Source organism: Miniopterus natalensis, chromosome 12 (assembly GCF_054644295.1).
Source record: "Miniopterus natalensis isolate mMinNat1 chromosome 12, mMinNat1.hap1, whole genome shotgun sequence".
Lineage (NCBI taxonomy): Eukaryota > Metazoa > Chordata > Mammalia > Chiroptera > Miniopteridae > Miniopterus > Miniopterus natalensis.
Genome location: NC_142092.1, coordinates 31,229,803 through 31,245,542, shown reverse-complemented (window position 1 = coordinate 31,245,542; position 15,740 = coordinate 31,229,803). Strand labels below are relative to the sequence as shown.

The 15,740-nt window shown below is 35.4% G+C and overlaps 1 protein-coding gene across 1 annotated transcript in view; it reads right to left on the bottom strand.

Annotated features, from left to right (window-relative positions):
- Positions 1–15,740, bottom strand: part of RFX3 (regulatory factor X3) — a 253,325-nt gene that overhangs the window by 168,142 nt on the left and 69,443 nt on the right. The window lies entirely within an intron of this gene.

Sequence of the window (15,740 nt, the reverse complement as noted above, 5' to 3'; positions counted from 1 at the left end):
ACCACATGGATCTTAATACAAATTCTTGATTCAGGAAGTCTGGGTGGAGCCTGAGATTCTGCATTTTGAACACTCCCTCAGTTGACTGATGATAATGATGGTCAAATAATCATATTTTTGAGTAGCAAGGTTCTAATAAGCGCCATGGGAGCTAATTATTCGCTGTGTAATTTCAGTGCCTAGAACAGTGCCTGACACATAATAAAGCAACCAATAAATTTTTAAGGAAGAAATATTTAAGGAAACAAAGAATAAGATTCTAACAGAATGTTATCTTCTGCCTTATATCACTGTTATGTGTGCCATCCTTTATCGGACTCACCCTTTTTTATTTTCACCTTAGCGCTTAAGCCTATCATATCTAGCAGTCTCTTTAACATGGTAGTTTCTAGTAATTATTACTCTATTAAGTCATGGTCTTGGTCCATGTAGACAGTATAAAAGCTACTTGTTACTGACAAATTCATCCCAAACTCTTATTCTTCGTTCCATCCCTAAAGATCTCCTTTTATTTCCTTAACGATTCCACGTTCCTTATACTTCCAGGCCTTTGTAACTACTACTTTCCTGATAGGAACATCCTCCCCTTATCCTTCAAGTCTAAACATGTCACCTCTTTGGAAAGCAGTACAGGGTAAGTGTCCTTACCATCCCCCCACTTCCCATCTCCCCACGTGTTTCAGATGTGCTTCTCTATCTCAGCTTTCTGCGTCTTCTCAACACACTTATCACATCTCATAATTATTTACTTGTAAGCTGACTTTTTAAAATTCCACTTCCCCTACTAGAATATAAGCTCCTCAAGGTCAAAATCTGCATTTACCTCATTTAACACTGAACCAGTTCACACAGTTCCTGATACATACAGACACAAAACTATTTATGAATAATTATTGATGTTACAGAGAAGTCCTTTTGTCGTCCTATTTTTATAATGCAGGCACCTCTTAAAAAGACTGCCATTTTTTTGAATGGGGCTGTAGCAGCCAAATTTGTACTTTGTGATGCTGCCCTCTCCTCACTAGCTGTTTAGATCAAAGGTAGCGGGATACCTGGCCCAAGCTGGACAACATTCTCTCTCTTAGAATTACTGTAAGTGGGGTCTCTGTCTAGTCTGTTTACTCTGATTGGTTAACTAAGGCCTAGTGATGGGTATACGTCTGGTCATGTGCACCTGACAGTAAATTTACAGTGTAAAGAACAGAAGCAAAAATAAATTTGAGGAGAGTACTGCCCAGGTGCCTAATGGCTTTACTGATTGAGAATTCCAGTTTCTCATGAAGCGAAGCTGTTTTTGGGGATTTCAGAAGTTATCCTAACATCCTTCCACATTTCTGTTTTTAGATAGATTGAAATGGGTTTCTAGTACTTAAAATCAAAAGAATATTAAAAAATAAGACCATTTCTTTTTAATTAAATATCTCCAACTCATAAAGACTATATAGAAGCAAAAATATACACACAAAATGTGTCAAAATTTCAGTGAGGGAAAGTGTCAAATTCTCAATAAGCAGTGCCCAATAATCAAAGGTATGAGTATTATTAAACAGGTTAAATCTGCAGTGAAAAGATAAATACTATCAATAGATAAGAGTATATATATGAAGAGTAACATACCCTAAAACAAATAAATACTTCTATAATTCTTCCAGGGAAAAGGTTCCTACTTCCAAAATTATTCAAAATACTTTATTCCAGGCATTTGGTCCTAACTACATTTTTTAAAGTCAAAATATAACAATTATTGGAATAAGCTGATTAAGATAACAAATATTTCTTTAAACCAAAAGAAACAGAATAGAGAAAAATTCCATGTACTACTTGGAGTAGAAATGAACTTGAGAAAGGAGAAAGGATAGGAAACTATCACACTCAACTGGAATTCTATTTCTCAGACCTACAAGGAAGGAGACGTAAAAAGCAATGGGTCTGAGCCAATAAACTACCTAAGAATCTCCTATAAGTCAATCACCTCTAAATATTAATTCTGGTCACTCCTACAGCCAACTATTCCTACTTAATTTTTAAAAAATTATTGCTAATTTTGGAATCCACATTTTTCTTGGGAAGTTAAAATGGAAATGGCAAAATACCAGCAGTTTTCTTTTATACCACATTTCAAAGTATCCATTATTTTCCAAGCAGCAAATGAAAATGTCAAAAACATTCTTGCTGCAGATATTTAGTTGTTTTCTGCCAAATTAATGAAAGGAAAATATTGCACTTTGAATTGGTTAATTACCATGAATACTTCAGCAAAGGGCTCCTGCTTGCAAAATTAAGCCAGCTCTAGTTGGCACACTGCCCTAATATTCATGGAGACTAGACTATAGGCTCCACTGTACTCAAGAGACATTTAGTTTTTGGCATCCATTCATCAGCTTATAAATCATCAGTCCTAACCATTATAGACACTCAACTGTCTGTAGTAAACAGGGCAGAAAGCACCTGCATTTAATATGGATGTACCATATTCTGCTTCTTTGAAATTTTAAGAGCTAGACTTAGAATACAAAATAAAATACCCAGATTTACATATCATGTAGACTGTAGAGCTACTACAAGAAAAATCCTCTAGTAACAAACTACTTCAAGGAAATCCTCTAGGAACAAGGCAATTTTAAGAAAGAAATAATTTAGAAAAGTTCTTTTTTCTTAGTTCCAGGCCTGGGTGAATGAACTTAGGCCTCTTGGGAGGCAAAACATAGAGCTCCTAACTTGCCATTTCCCAGGATTCAAGAGAGATAAGTGATTTGCCCATTTCCAAATCTGATAAAATAACCATAGCATTACTCAAGCCTAACCACATCTTTCTTTCTTCTTTGTGCCATTCCCTCATATACAGAAACTATAAGACCTCTTTCCATGCTGGATGACATACTGGATATACTTCTCTAAAACTGAATATGAAATGTTTCTCAACTTTCTGAAAAATATATCCCAATCCTTTGAGACAGAATGAGTAGAGAGATGGAAATAAAAAATAAATAATAATGTCTCTTCTTTTCCCTCTATTCCTAAATAAAATGGAAGAAAAGATCCGGACTCAAGACAGATAAATACTAATAAACCTAGGAATGCAAGCTGGTTTCTCCAAAATGTTCTCCATATGGTCCTCATGAGGCTGCAGGAGTCTTGCATCAGGGAATGAGACAAGCACAGAAACCAAGAGTTGGTCATAAAAAAGGTCATTCAAGGCCAACTAAAACATTAATCTACATTAGTATCTAAGTATTATAGCAAATATAAAATTAGCAAGTAATATTTTAGGATTATCAAAATAACTCCTATAAATCACTTGTTTTTCAAAAACACTTAGAAGACATAACATATTCAGGCTTTGAGATTTTGACAAGTTTACATTTATCTTCAAATAAACTGAAGCTAATCCAGGATGACAGCCAGAATGCTTAAGGGATCTAGAAACCATGAAACAGTATACAGAAACACAAACAAAAGAAGGTAAGAAAAGATAAACAAAGAACAAAGAACAGATGGGACAAGGAGAACAAATAGCAAGATGAGACTTAAAATGAACCATTATCAACAATCGCAGTAAATGTAAATGATCTAAACACTCCAATTAAAAGGCAGATATGTCTTTTAATCACCAACTAAGACAACTAAAAAGGCAAGACCCAACAATACATACCTTTGAGAAATGTACATTAAATATAGACACAAATACATTAAGCAAAAGAATAGAACAAGACGCATCAGACTAAAACTAGCCAAAAGATATCTAGAGTGTCTACACTAACATCAGAAAAAGATGATTTCGAAAGAACTGCTACCAGGAATACAGAGGATAATTTCATAATGATAAAGTGGTCAATTTGCCCAGAGAACATAATAATCCTAAATGTTTAAGCACCCAATAACCAAGCTTCAAAACACATGAAGCAACAAAAACTAAGAAAACAACAAGGAATACAATATTCTGACCATAAAATAAGTCTTTAATTTAAAAGGAAGTCATACAAACTATGTTCTTTGCTTACAACTGAACTAAATTAGAAAACAATAACAGGAAGTTTTCTGGGAAGCTCTCAAATATTTTAGAACTAAATAAGATACTTCTAAATTACCAAAGGATCAAGGAAGAAACTCAAAATGGAGCTAAAAAGTATTTTGAACTGAATGAAAATAAAAACATACCATATCAAAAATTGGGGGATACTGCTAAAGCCATACAAAATCTGTAGCACAAAAAACCATCTATATTAAAAAAGAAGAAAGGTCTCAACTTAATGCCCTGGGCTTCCACCCTAAGAAATTGGAAAAGAAGAGTAAATTAAGCCCAAAGTAAGCAAAAGGGGGGAAATAATAAAGATCACAGCAGAATTCACTGACACAGAAAATTGAAAATAGGAAAAAATCAATGAAAGGAAAAGTTCATTCTTTGAAATACAATGGTAAGTCCGTTTTTGAACGTCTCCGTTGACGAACATTTCTGTTTACGAACACTGTAAACCAGGAACTCAATGCTTCGGTTTCGGAACACGCCTCGGAAGTCAAACATGCCACACAGCTTCTGCTGAGTGCAAGATCCTGAGGCCTAGCTGTCGGCTGTTGATCCCTCAGTTTTCGAGCATTTCAGAACTCAAACGGTCTTCTGGAATGGATTATATTAGAAAACCGAGGTACCACTGTAGTCAATGAAATTAATAAATTTCTAGAGTGATAGGAACATTTAAAAATACATAAATTAGTAATATCAGGGATGAGAGAAGTGGCACCACTACAAAATCTACAATTTTATTTTCTAAATAACATACCCATAAAAAAAGAATTAGGGACCCTTTGAGAAATGGTTGACTCTAGGACTAGAGCACTGCAAATATCAGATAAGACTTAGGCATCTTGTGTCAGAATAAAAGGAAGTGCTGGAAAAAGAGAGGGGAGCAAGTCCAAGGGATACAGGAGCCAACCTAAAAGAGCTCCCAATGGCCAGAGCTGGAATAAGCTCAGCGACAAAATAAGTAATACATATTTTTGTTATAACCTAAAGTATACAATAAATATACATGAACCCAAATGGATATAACAAATGATTAAAGAAACAAATGGCAGAGAAGAGACAAATAATGAGTACCATTTAAAATAATCATCTTACAGAAAAATTCCAAGTAATTTTTGTAGATACCCATCTCTAAAAGCTATAGAGCATAATTCCTGCATCCCTTGAGCATGCACTATACATAGTGATTTACTTCCAAACAATAAAGTTCAGAAAGGGTGAAAATTATTAACTTTACAGTGGAGAAACTTGGCAAGCATTACTATAGTGAGGTAATCAAGATTAAGCAATACCAGTGGTAATCTACCTGCCCCAGATGTTATGTGATAAAAAGGGCACCTCTCCTAAAAAATCATCCCAATCAAATCAAGAGAAAAACATCAAACAACCCCAATTCAGGTACATTCCATAAAATATCTGACCAGTACTGCTCAAACTGTCAAGGTTGTTTAAAACAAACAAACAAACAAACCAAACAAACAAGGAAAGACTTAGAAACTATCAAGGATCAGAGAAGAATAAGGAGACAGGAGGACTAAACACAATGTGAAATTCTATAAAGAAAACAGAAATATAGTTAATAGTAATGTACCAACGCTGGCTGCTTAGTTTTGACAAATCTTCTATGGTTACGTAAGATGTTAATAATAGGAAAAAGAGAACAAGTGGTCCACAAGAACTATCTGTACTAACTTTGCAACTTCTCTGCAAATCTAAAATGATTCCAAAGCAAAAAGTGTATTGTAAAAATGGATTATAGATGTAAATGTAAAAAGTAAAACTATAAAACTTCTAGAAAAAAATATGAGAAAATATTTTGGACCTTGAGTTAGAAAAAGATTTTTTAGATAAGATGACAACACATAAATGGTAAAACTGATAAATTGGAATTCATCAAAATTTTAAAAATTTTGTTCTTTGAAAGACACCATTAATTGAATGAAAAGATGAGATAACCAGGAGAAATTATATGCAAAGCATATATACCCAACAGAGGATTTGTATCCATAATGTATAAAGAGCTCTCTAAACTCAATAATAAACAAACAACCTGATTAAGATTTGAACAGACACTAGAGAATATATAAAGATTACATAAAAAGATGTTCAAAAGCATTAATCTCAAGAAGATTATAGCATTATTGACAAAGCCAAGATATGAAAGCAACCCAAGTACTCATCAATAGACGGACGAGTGGATAAAAAAGCTGTGGTACATACATACAATGGAATATTACTTGGCCATAAAAAAGAATGAAATGTTAACATTTGTGACACCATGGATGAACCTAGAGGGTAGTATGCTAAGTGAAATAAGTCAGTCAGAGAGAGACAAATAGCATATGATTTCACTTATATGTGGAATCTAATGAACAACATAAATAAATAAAACAGAAACAGACTCACAGATACAGAGAACAGACTGATGGTTCCCAGAGGGGAGAGGAGTTAGGGGACTAGGTAAAAAAGGTTAAGGGACTGAGAAGTAAAGATTGGTAGCTATAAAAGTCACTGGTATGTAAAGTACAGCATAGGAAATATAGTCATTAATATTGTAATAACTATGTATGGTGCCAGGTGGGTACTGGAAATATCAAGGGAACACTTTGTAAAGTATATGATTGTCTGACCACTATGCTGTACACCTGAAACTAATACAAAATAATACTGAAAGTAAACTGTAATTGAAAAAAATTAAAAAGGTGCAAATTAGTGCCACAAAGAGAAAATTTAAGACTGACCAAATCATATGTTGATAAAGATGAAGAGGAACTGGAACTCTCATACAATGCTCATGGGATTGTAAAATGGTGTAACCACTTTGAAAAACAGTTTGAAAATGTCTTAAATTTAAAAATATACCTATAATATGAAGTGGCCCTTCCACTCCTAGGTATTTATTCCCCCAACAAAGAAAGCAAATGTCTGCACAAAGTCTTGTACACCAATGGTTGTAGCTTCCCTAATCATAATACTCAATAACTGGATATAACTCAATTGTCCATCAATAGATAAATGGATAAACAAATTGTGGTACATCCATATGATGAAATACTGCTCATCAACAAAAAGAAATGAACTATTGTTACATACAACAATATAAATTAATCTCAAAATATTTATGCTAAATGAAAGAAGCCAGACAAAAAGCATACTATATGATTTCATTTGTATAAAGTCCTAGAAAATATAAGCAAATTTGTAGTGAAAGAAAACAAACAAGTATTTGCAGAGGGTAGGGAGTGGGATCTGAGTTGAAGGGGCAGGAAGAAGTGGAAGAGAATATGAAGAGGCACAAGGAAATTATTATAGTGATAGTACATTCACTATTTTGATTACAGTGATGGTTTCACAGACATATATATTAAAATTATACACTTTAAATATGTGCAGTTTATTGTATATCATATATACGTCAACAAAATTGTTTTGTTTGGTTTTTTAATCAACAACCCCAAAACCTGAAAATTTTGAGATTACACTAAGCCTGAGAAAAGGAATGATGGCTTCTGGCAAACAGCTTATGGCACAGCAAATGAAAGGCTGATTAGATTTGGTATACACGGCTTCAGGAGAGAACTAGTACCCAGAGAGTAGAAATTAAAAAGAAGATGGCCCGGCCGGGCATGGCTCAGTGGTTAAGCGTCGACCTAGGATCCAGGCGATCGGGGTTCGATTTCCGTTCGGGGCACATGCCCGGGTTGCGGGCTGCAGCCGATCAGTGACTCTCTCGTCATTGATGTTTCTATCTCTCTCTCCCTCTCCTTTCCTCTCTCTGAAATCAACAAAGATATGTTAAAAAAAAAAAAAAAAAAAGATGAATCAGCTACACTCTCTCCCTCTCCTTTCCTCTCTCTGAAGTCAATAAAGATATATTAAAAAAAAAAGAAGAAGATGAATCAGCTACACAAAAAGAATATTCTGACAACTGGAGCTGTCCAAACAGGAAATGGGCTGCTTTGTAAGGTAAGTAAGTCACAGACATTTTAAGCAGAAACTAAACTGATCACCTGTTAAATGAGGTACTAGGAAAAATTCCAACTTGAGACAGGAGAAACAGTATTTTTAATCTTTAAATGCACTAATTAGAAACACAGAACATGTAGTTTCCACTTGGGGAGAAATTAATCATATTTCTAAGACCATAAAGCCATCAACACCAAACATTGAGTGGTTTCAAGTATTTGGGAGCATATGAGCAAGGTTAATGAACACAGTTACCAAACTTCAAATGGGTTACCTTTCACATAGGGAGAGCAATAAAGAAGGCTTCAAAAATAAACATAGTCTGTAAAATGTGTATTTTTCTTGTTTGCTTGCTTTTGCATATAGAGAACTATTACAATATTTGAGGGAAAGGAACACTTACAATATTTACTATATACTTCTAAGCACTTAGAGATCAATAACTAATACCAACTACTACTTATTGAATATATATTATATGCCTACACATTCAAGCAAAGCCATTTGAACACATGAACTTTACAATACTGCAAGACAGCCATCATGCACATTTTACAGATAAAAAACCTTAGGCTATGGGATGTTAAGGGGATGTTTAGATTGAGGATCTGAAATTAATTAAGCCTGTCTGGCTCAAAAACCCAGTGATATAAGACTGCCTACCAGTTCACTAAAGAAATAGGGGCCATATGATGATCACTGCATGCAGCATCTTTCTTCTCTCTCCAAATATTTCCTATAATTCTGCCCAATTTATTTTTCAAAACTCCACATTTTCTCATGTTACTCATCCTGCTTCATTTCCTTTAGTGCCGTATAACTCTTTACAAGTAAAGTCTAAACTCATCAGCCTCGTGAATGGGAGACCTTCCTGCCTTCTTTTCCAGCATCATTTCCAATTATTTCTCTTATATATTCCAGAAACACTAAATTAAAATATTGGCAAGTCTTATAAAAATGCAATGAATTTGTACTTGCTGTTCTCAATTTTCCTCTTATTTTTGGCCTGATCAAGGAACTTTCATCCTTACAGACTCCTCTGTTGAAGTCTCCTCTGACATTCCAAAAATTAGATATACTTTCTTTTATATGTATGTCACTCTACCCATATTAAGAATTCTTTGTGAATTTATATGCTAAAAAAACACACACCTGAAAAACAGTCATTCATCTCTGTATCACCAATGTTCAAGGCCAATGTCTGATATATGGGAAAGGTTCACTAAGTGTTTATTGACTGAATGGTGGATGAATAAGAAATTAAATGGGTATAATAACCAGTGTCTAAAATTAAACAATATAACATTACGGTTTTCCTTTTTTTGATAAATAAAATAAATCATAATGCCTATGACAGAGATACACTAGTTGCCACATTATAACATATACTATACCTTGCTAATTCTATATAATTTTACCCTAAATTATGTCTTAATTGAAGCAACTATTCTTATCTAACCTACTTAATTGTGCAGTTCTGATAAAACAGTGGATGCTGGGTGGAGGGACATCTGTAATACTTTCAACAATAAAGATAAATTTTTTAAAAATGTAAGGGTGATACATAATTTGATGCAAAGATTAATTCTCAAGACTATTAAACGGTTTGGAAACTAGGAGATCTGTGAACTACTCTGATTACTTGTCAAGAAAAAGAAAGCCAAAGAAATAACCTTTCCGTGACCTCCTCCCACAAACAAAACTATTCACAGATTTTACGGTTTCAAGACACAACCTTGTTTAGTGCTCTCCCCCTGCAGATAATATGAGACATCAGAAAACTCCCACCCTTTAAAATGTCAGGATCCTTTGCTCCTCAATTCTTTATGATTTTAAATTAAAATATTTTTATGCCTGGTCAATGTATGTTTGATTAGATTCCTAAAATCAGTCTTACTCTATAACCAGAATACCTTAAAGTACATTTTGGTTTGGGGGATCTCTTTTATCATCTTATTCTCTTGCCCAGAGCTGACATGGAAATTATTGGGGTTCCTGTTGGATATTGCTGTTTTATGTTCAAATAAGACTAAAATTAATTCTTTTAAAAATGCAAAATAAGATAGAACTGAAAAAAAAAAGTCAAGAAGCTTTGAGAACTACTCTCAGCTAATGGAAAAATTATCCTAATTACATGAGGAATGTTCTAAAGCAGCGATTTTCAACCACTGTGCCCCAAGAATTTTTTTAAAATAGGCAATACTTGACTATTTAGTCAGGGGCACTAATCTCTTTTCCCTTAGACTGTCAAATCAAAAAGTGACAACAGCCAACACAACAATAGCTATTGGGTGTGAATCAATCAAAATTATATCCATTACTTTTTTGTCAGATAGCCAAAAAATACATTTTTTGGTGTGCTGCAGAATTTTAGTAATTAGTTTGTGTGCCATGGGATGAAAAAGGCTGAAAATCGCTGCTTTAAAGTAATATTCTGAGTGAAAACAAAGCATTACTTATTCGTTGTGGAAAACGCCTTCCCTAAAGAAAATGTGCACATGTTCAGAAGCCCTTAGTCTCCTGAGAGTAATGCTTTCTACATGTAGCCAAAAAAGAAAAAGTTCACACCTTGGTAATTTTCTTCCAGAATGCTGCCTCATTACAGCAATAACATTTTGATTTATGCTAAAAAAGGCTCCTTTCTGAAGAACTCCAATGTATTTTTAAAAACACACAGGAAGAAACTGAAGTGCTCTATAAAGTACTCAAACAGCCTACAGTAGTGGACAGAGCTTTAAAAGGACAAAAGAAGAAGCCATTTTAAACCACATTAAATGTGATCATCTTTTTTCTTTCTGAAACACGATATAATAACTGAACGGTTTCGGAGCCCAGATATACAAAGTTATGGGCTGCAAAATGAAAAGACAAAAAACTTTTTAAAAACCTGTCAGTTGAGATGTCCATCAGACAAAAGAGAGCTATTTTCCAAGTGCAGGTGTAATTTTTCTCAGATTAGCCCGAGAAAACAGGATATGCGATCTGTTTTCATTTTTCCCCTACTATCTTCATCTTCCCTCCTGCATCTCCTTTTATAAATAAACTGGTTGACATAAGGAGGTAAATGATTGTTTAACTTATCACATTGCGATCTTTCGAGGGAAACACTTCAGTTCATTCAAGTTCTGGCTCCTCTCAACTCTTCTTGTCTCCTGCATGAGAAGATAATATTCCATAAAAGGAAAGGGCACCGTGTATGACTTAGTAAGAAGGGTTCATGAGAGAACCGGAATCTAATTACATAAACACACTTCCCTACAGGTGGACATAAATTCAAAAATCTCTGCAATCTCATCTTTAAAGGCTAGCAATGCTTTTTTAATTATGCTAAAAGTCCCTTGTCTGCTTGATCTCTCATGAACAATTTTAATCAGGCAAGCCTAATACACTCCGTCTCACAGACAACTTCACAGAGCTCTCAACTATGAGCTAATGGGAAGAAAAGGAACCACAAGCATTTTTATTAAAAGGAAAAAATGGCCAGCCTAGAGATTTGGCCAGCAATAAAGCAAGATTAAATCATGTTTTTTCCCTACTTAGCCTACTTAACTTCAAGAACTACAGAAATATAATTAATTTGCTCTTGAGATTTACTCTGTAAATATAAACACACCATTTTAAAAAAAATATTACATCCTTACAATTCACTGTGGGCTTTTTTTTATTCTTCTTTCCCACTCACAGATGGATTAATAAATTAACACCAGTTTGCCAGAATCTAAGAATAACCCAAATATTAATCCTCCCCCAAAAGGGTGAGTGAAAAATCACTCTCTAGCCCAGCCGGCATGGCTCAGCCGTTGAGCATCGACCTATGATGGGATCAGGAGTGAATTCTTGGTCGGGGCACATGCCTGGGTTTCGGGCTTGATCCCCAGCAGGAGGCGTGCAGGAGGCAGCTGACCAAGGACTCATCACTGATGTTTCTATCTCTCTCTCTCCCTGCCTTCCTCTCTCTTTAGTCTACAGGAATCCTAACAAGTTCAAAGTGAATGTGAAATGATAAAAGAAACAAATAACCCCTCCTACACCTTTCAGCCAATCCCCAAGCCCATTTGCTACATCAGCTATTTCCGTGAGTTCTCAGTCCATTCTGAGGCCCTCTCAATTTAGCAACCCACCATAACTCTCATTTTTCAATTGCCCTAAACTCTCTAAAACTAATAACCACCACTTTAAACTCCTTTCTCTTCTCCAATTCAACCCAGAAACTTCAAAATGTATTGGTGGTTGTCCCAGGCCCTAAGAGTTTGCACCTATGCTATAATAAATTGATTTTGTCTATCGTGGTCCCCCAAACTGCTTTGAAATTAAAAATTCAGATTTTTAAGCCCGGCTTTGAGTTTGCCTCCAGTTAGTTGCTGTGTGGTTTGTAGCATATTCTCAACCCCCTGTGCCTTATTTCCTCCATCTGCAATATTGTAATTATATCCTCCTTCAAAGAGCTGATGTAAAAATTAAATGACATAACACACCTAAACACACCTAAACACAATGTGGACACGATACATTTAAGTTTCCTTCAGGGCATGTCCCATCCCAGATCAGTGTTTCCTGGCTCTCAAGCATAGGCTTTATCACTTTCATTGAACTCTGAAGAAGACACATAGTTGGCTTCTCACATTCTCCCTGGCAATCTGTGCCAGCTTCTGGACTCACCAGCAGCCCACGCTCAGACCTTTATTTTATGATTTCCCCACGCAGGTCCATCCCCCTAGAGGCTTTCCAGCTATTTCCGCCCTAGGACTCCCCGGGTATCTCTGGCTCACACAGTTTTTCTGTGCTTATTCATTAGAGACTGCTTCACTTACCTCTGCTTCAGTATTTACCAGCCTGGGTCTCTTTCTCATTAGTGCTGTGCTTCTTACAATTGCAATCCTGCACTATCAGTTTAGCTCAATGCTTTTCTATTTACAGTGATTTAAAAGACTGTTGTTTACAGTTAAACTAAGACATAGAAAATTAAGATAGATTAGGACAGACAGTGATGACTATAGCTCAGGAAAAAAAGCATTTAGCCAATTCTCAGTCAACGATTTTATTTTTTACAATCAACATACATTTTATTCATTTGCCTATCAGATCTTATGATTCTTTTGACCTGGTTGCTTGATGAGCTATAAAAATTCAACTTACTTAAGTGAAATACCATCTACCAATGCTGAAGAATAAAATAGAATACTTGCATAGCAAGGCAGGGCAAAAATGAAATTTAGAAATAAACTTTCAAGAATCATTCCTCAACCCTGCCTGTGTGGCTAAGTTGATTGAGCATTGTCCCATGCACCGAAAGGTCACCAGTTTGATTCCCAGTCAGGGCACATACCCAGGTTGCAGGTTCGATCCTGGTTGGGGCATGTGTGGGAGGCAACTGATCAATGTTTCTATCTCAGATCGATGTCTCTCTTTGTCTCTCCCTCTCCCTTCCTCTCGCGAAAAAAAAAATCAATAAAAACATATATTTTTTAAAAGAATCATTTATCAGTACTAAGATTGCAAATACACACATACAAATTGCTTTAAACTATCCCCCAAAGCATTGTCTGATCTATATGCAGATATCCCAGATTAGGAAAATCTCAATTCTAGTTGTAACAGGCTGATTTTTAATAGGGATATTTATGTCATTTCTTCTGGAATGACATAAATCAGTTAGGGCGACTGTCTAGACCTTTTAACTATACTCAATGGTCATATTTTTCTCTTTTTACTTTTTTTTTTTTGCTTTCTCTTAATATTCTCTTTCAATTCTCTGTTGTATACAGAGATTTAAAATGCTCAGTGATGCAAAAGAAAGTATTATTCTTTACATAAATATGAATTACTTGTCCTTCATAGATTCTGTGCTTGCTAATTTTCCTAATGGAGTATAAAGTCTTTCCAATATCCCCAACTTAATCCCAACTTGCTTCAAATTACCATGTTTTGAAATTTTTGTCTCAGATTCTGGTCAAGGCTATCAAAAAATGTATCAAATTAAGGGCAAGCTTTTGTTTGTTTTTAAGTAATATAATAGAGTAATAAAATATTTCTTAGAATTTTACTTTGAAAATTCTTAGGATCACTCTATTCAACTCACTTAGGTAAATTTTATATTCCAGCAATATTAACAAATAAATTATTGCAATGACCTAATTCAGCCCTACCTGAAACAATAGCTAAAGTTTTCTTTGCAACTCAATATTTGGCTTTAAAAGAGCTGCTATTACATCTGACACCCAGGTCTTGGTATCTAATACCATTTTCCAGTAGGAGGAACCAGGGCTCCTTGGAGAAATGATCGACTCAAAGAGTGGAGCAGGAACTACAAAGGTGAGTCTGTTGCATTCTACAGTGCCGGAAACTAAGGAAGTATTCAAAAAGAAAAAAACACCACCACAGTAATGAAGGTATGTCAAAAAGACTCGGGAGCCAATTAAAAAGATCCCAATGGCCAAAGTTAGAATAATTTGAGCAAAAAAAATAAAAGTGGATTATAAACAAACGTATAAAATAAATATCTATGAATCCGTATTTATATAATTAAATGATTGACTAAAGAAATAAATGGGGGAGGAAAAACAAATAGCTAATGCAGAAGTATTCAAAATAATTTATGAAGATACTCCACCTTCAAGGAGGTGGAACATAATTCCCACTCTCTCAGAGTGGGCTGCACAGTGATTTCCTTCTGAAAAGTACAGTTTGGAAAGGTGGGAAAAGAGTTACTTTATGGTGGTGAAACCTGTTAATATTGGGGAAAACTGGGTGGAGGTACATGGGAAGGCTGTACTATCTTTACAAGCTTTCTGTCAATCTGTATCTATTCTAAAATATTTTAAAATGTATTTTAAAAGTAAAAAAAAGCTTTCTGAAATTTGCTGTCGAGCTTGCCTGTAGAAACTAGTTAATTTTAGACCACTTCAAGTGTACAGTTATTCGCACTCTCAAATGCAGAGGCTGCCTGCACTGCACTGGAATGGAAAAATAAGCAGCACACCTGCATTTGTGTTCTGCTCTCCATACACCTACCCATGTGACCGTTTTAACCACTGTCCTCACCTATAAAATGAGGCAAGCATGCTGGGAGGGCTTTCTGTTACTCCTAAAGGGAAGAGGCTAATGTGATGGCCTGTCTGCACTCGAAGCACTGAGTATCTCCTCTTTATCTGGCTCCAGTTTTCTCTGGCTCTGTCCATCCAAATGTCAACTCAGTGCCAGACCTGGCTTTTTCCAGTTTGTTTCTTTAGACCTTCTGGTTATTCTGGAAGATACAGTGGTTGACTCTATATAGAACAGGAAGCTAGAGTGGGAAGGAGACATGATTTGCACTGTATACAGTCTTGGACTATCTGAAGCTTTTTTTTTTTTTAATATATCTTTATTGATCTCAGAGAGAAGAAAAGAGAGAGAGAGAGAGAGAGAAACATCAGTGATGAGAGTCATTGATGGGCTGCCTCCTGCACGCCCCCTGACTGGGGATCGAGCCCGCAACCTGAGCATGTGCCCTGACCGGGAATCGAACCCCGATCACCTGGATCCTAGGTCGACACTCAACCGCTGAGCCACGCCCGGCTGGGCTGAATCATTTTTTACTATGCGTATGCATTAGCTATTTAAAAACTTACTACAAAAGCAACAAGAAACCTGTCATTACTCAGGGATCACTATAGTTTTCTTATTTCTACCTTTGTATCTGCTGTGTATTATAGTACCATAGCAAAAAGTAAGAAGCATGGCTCTAGGAGGTAAGTGTAAAATTATTTCATTCAAC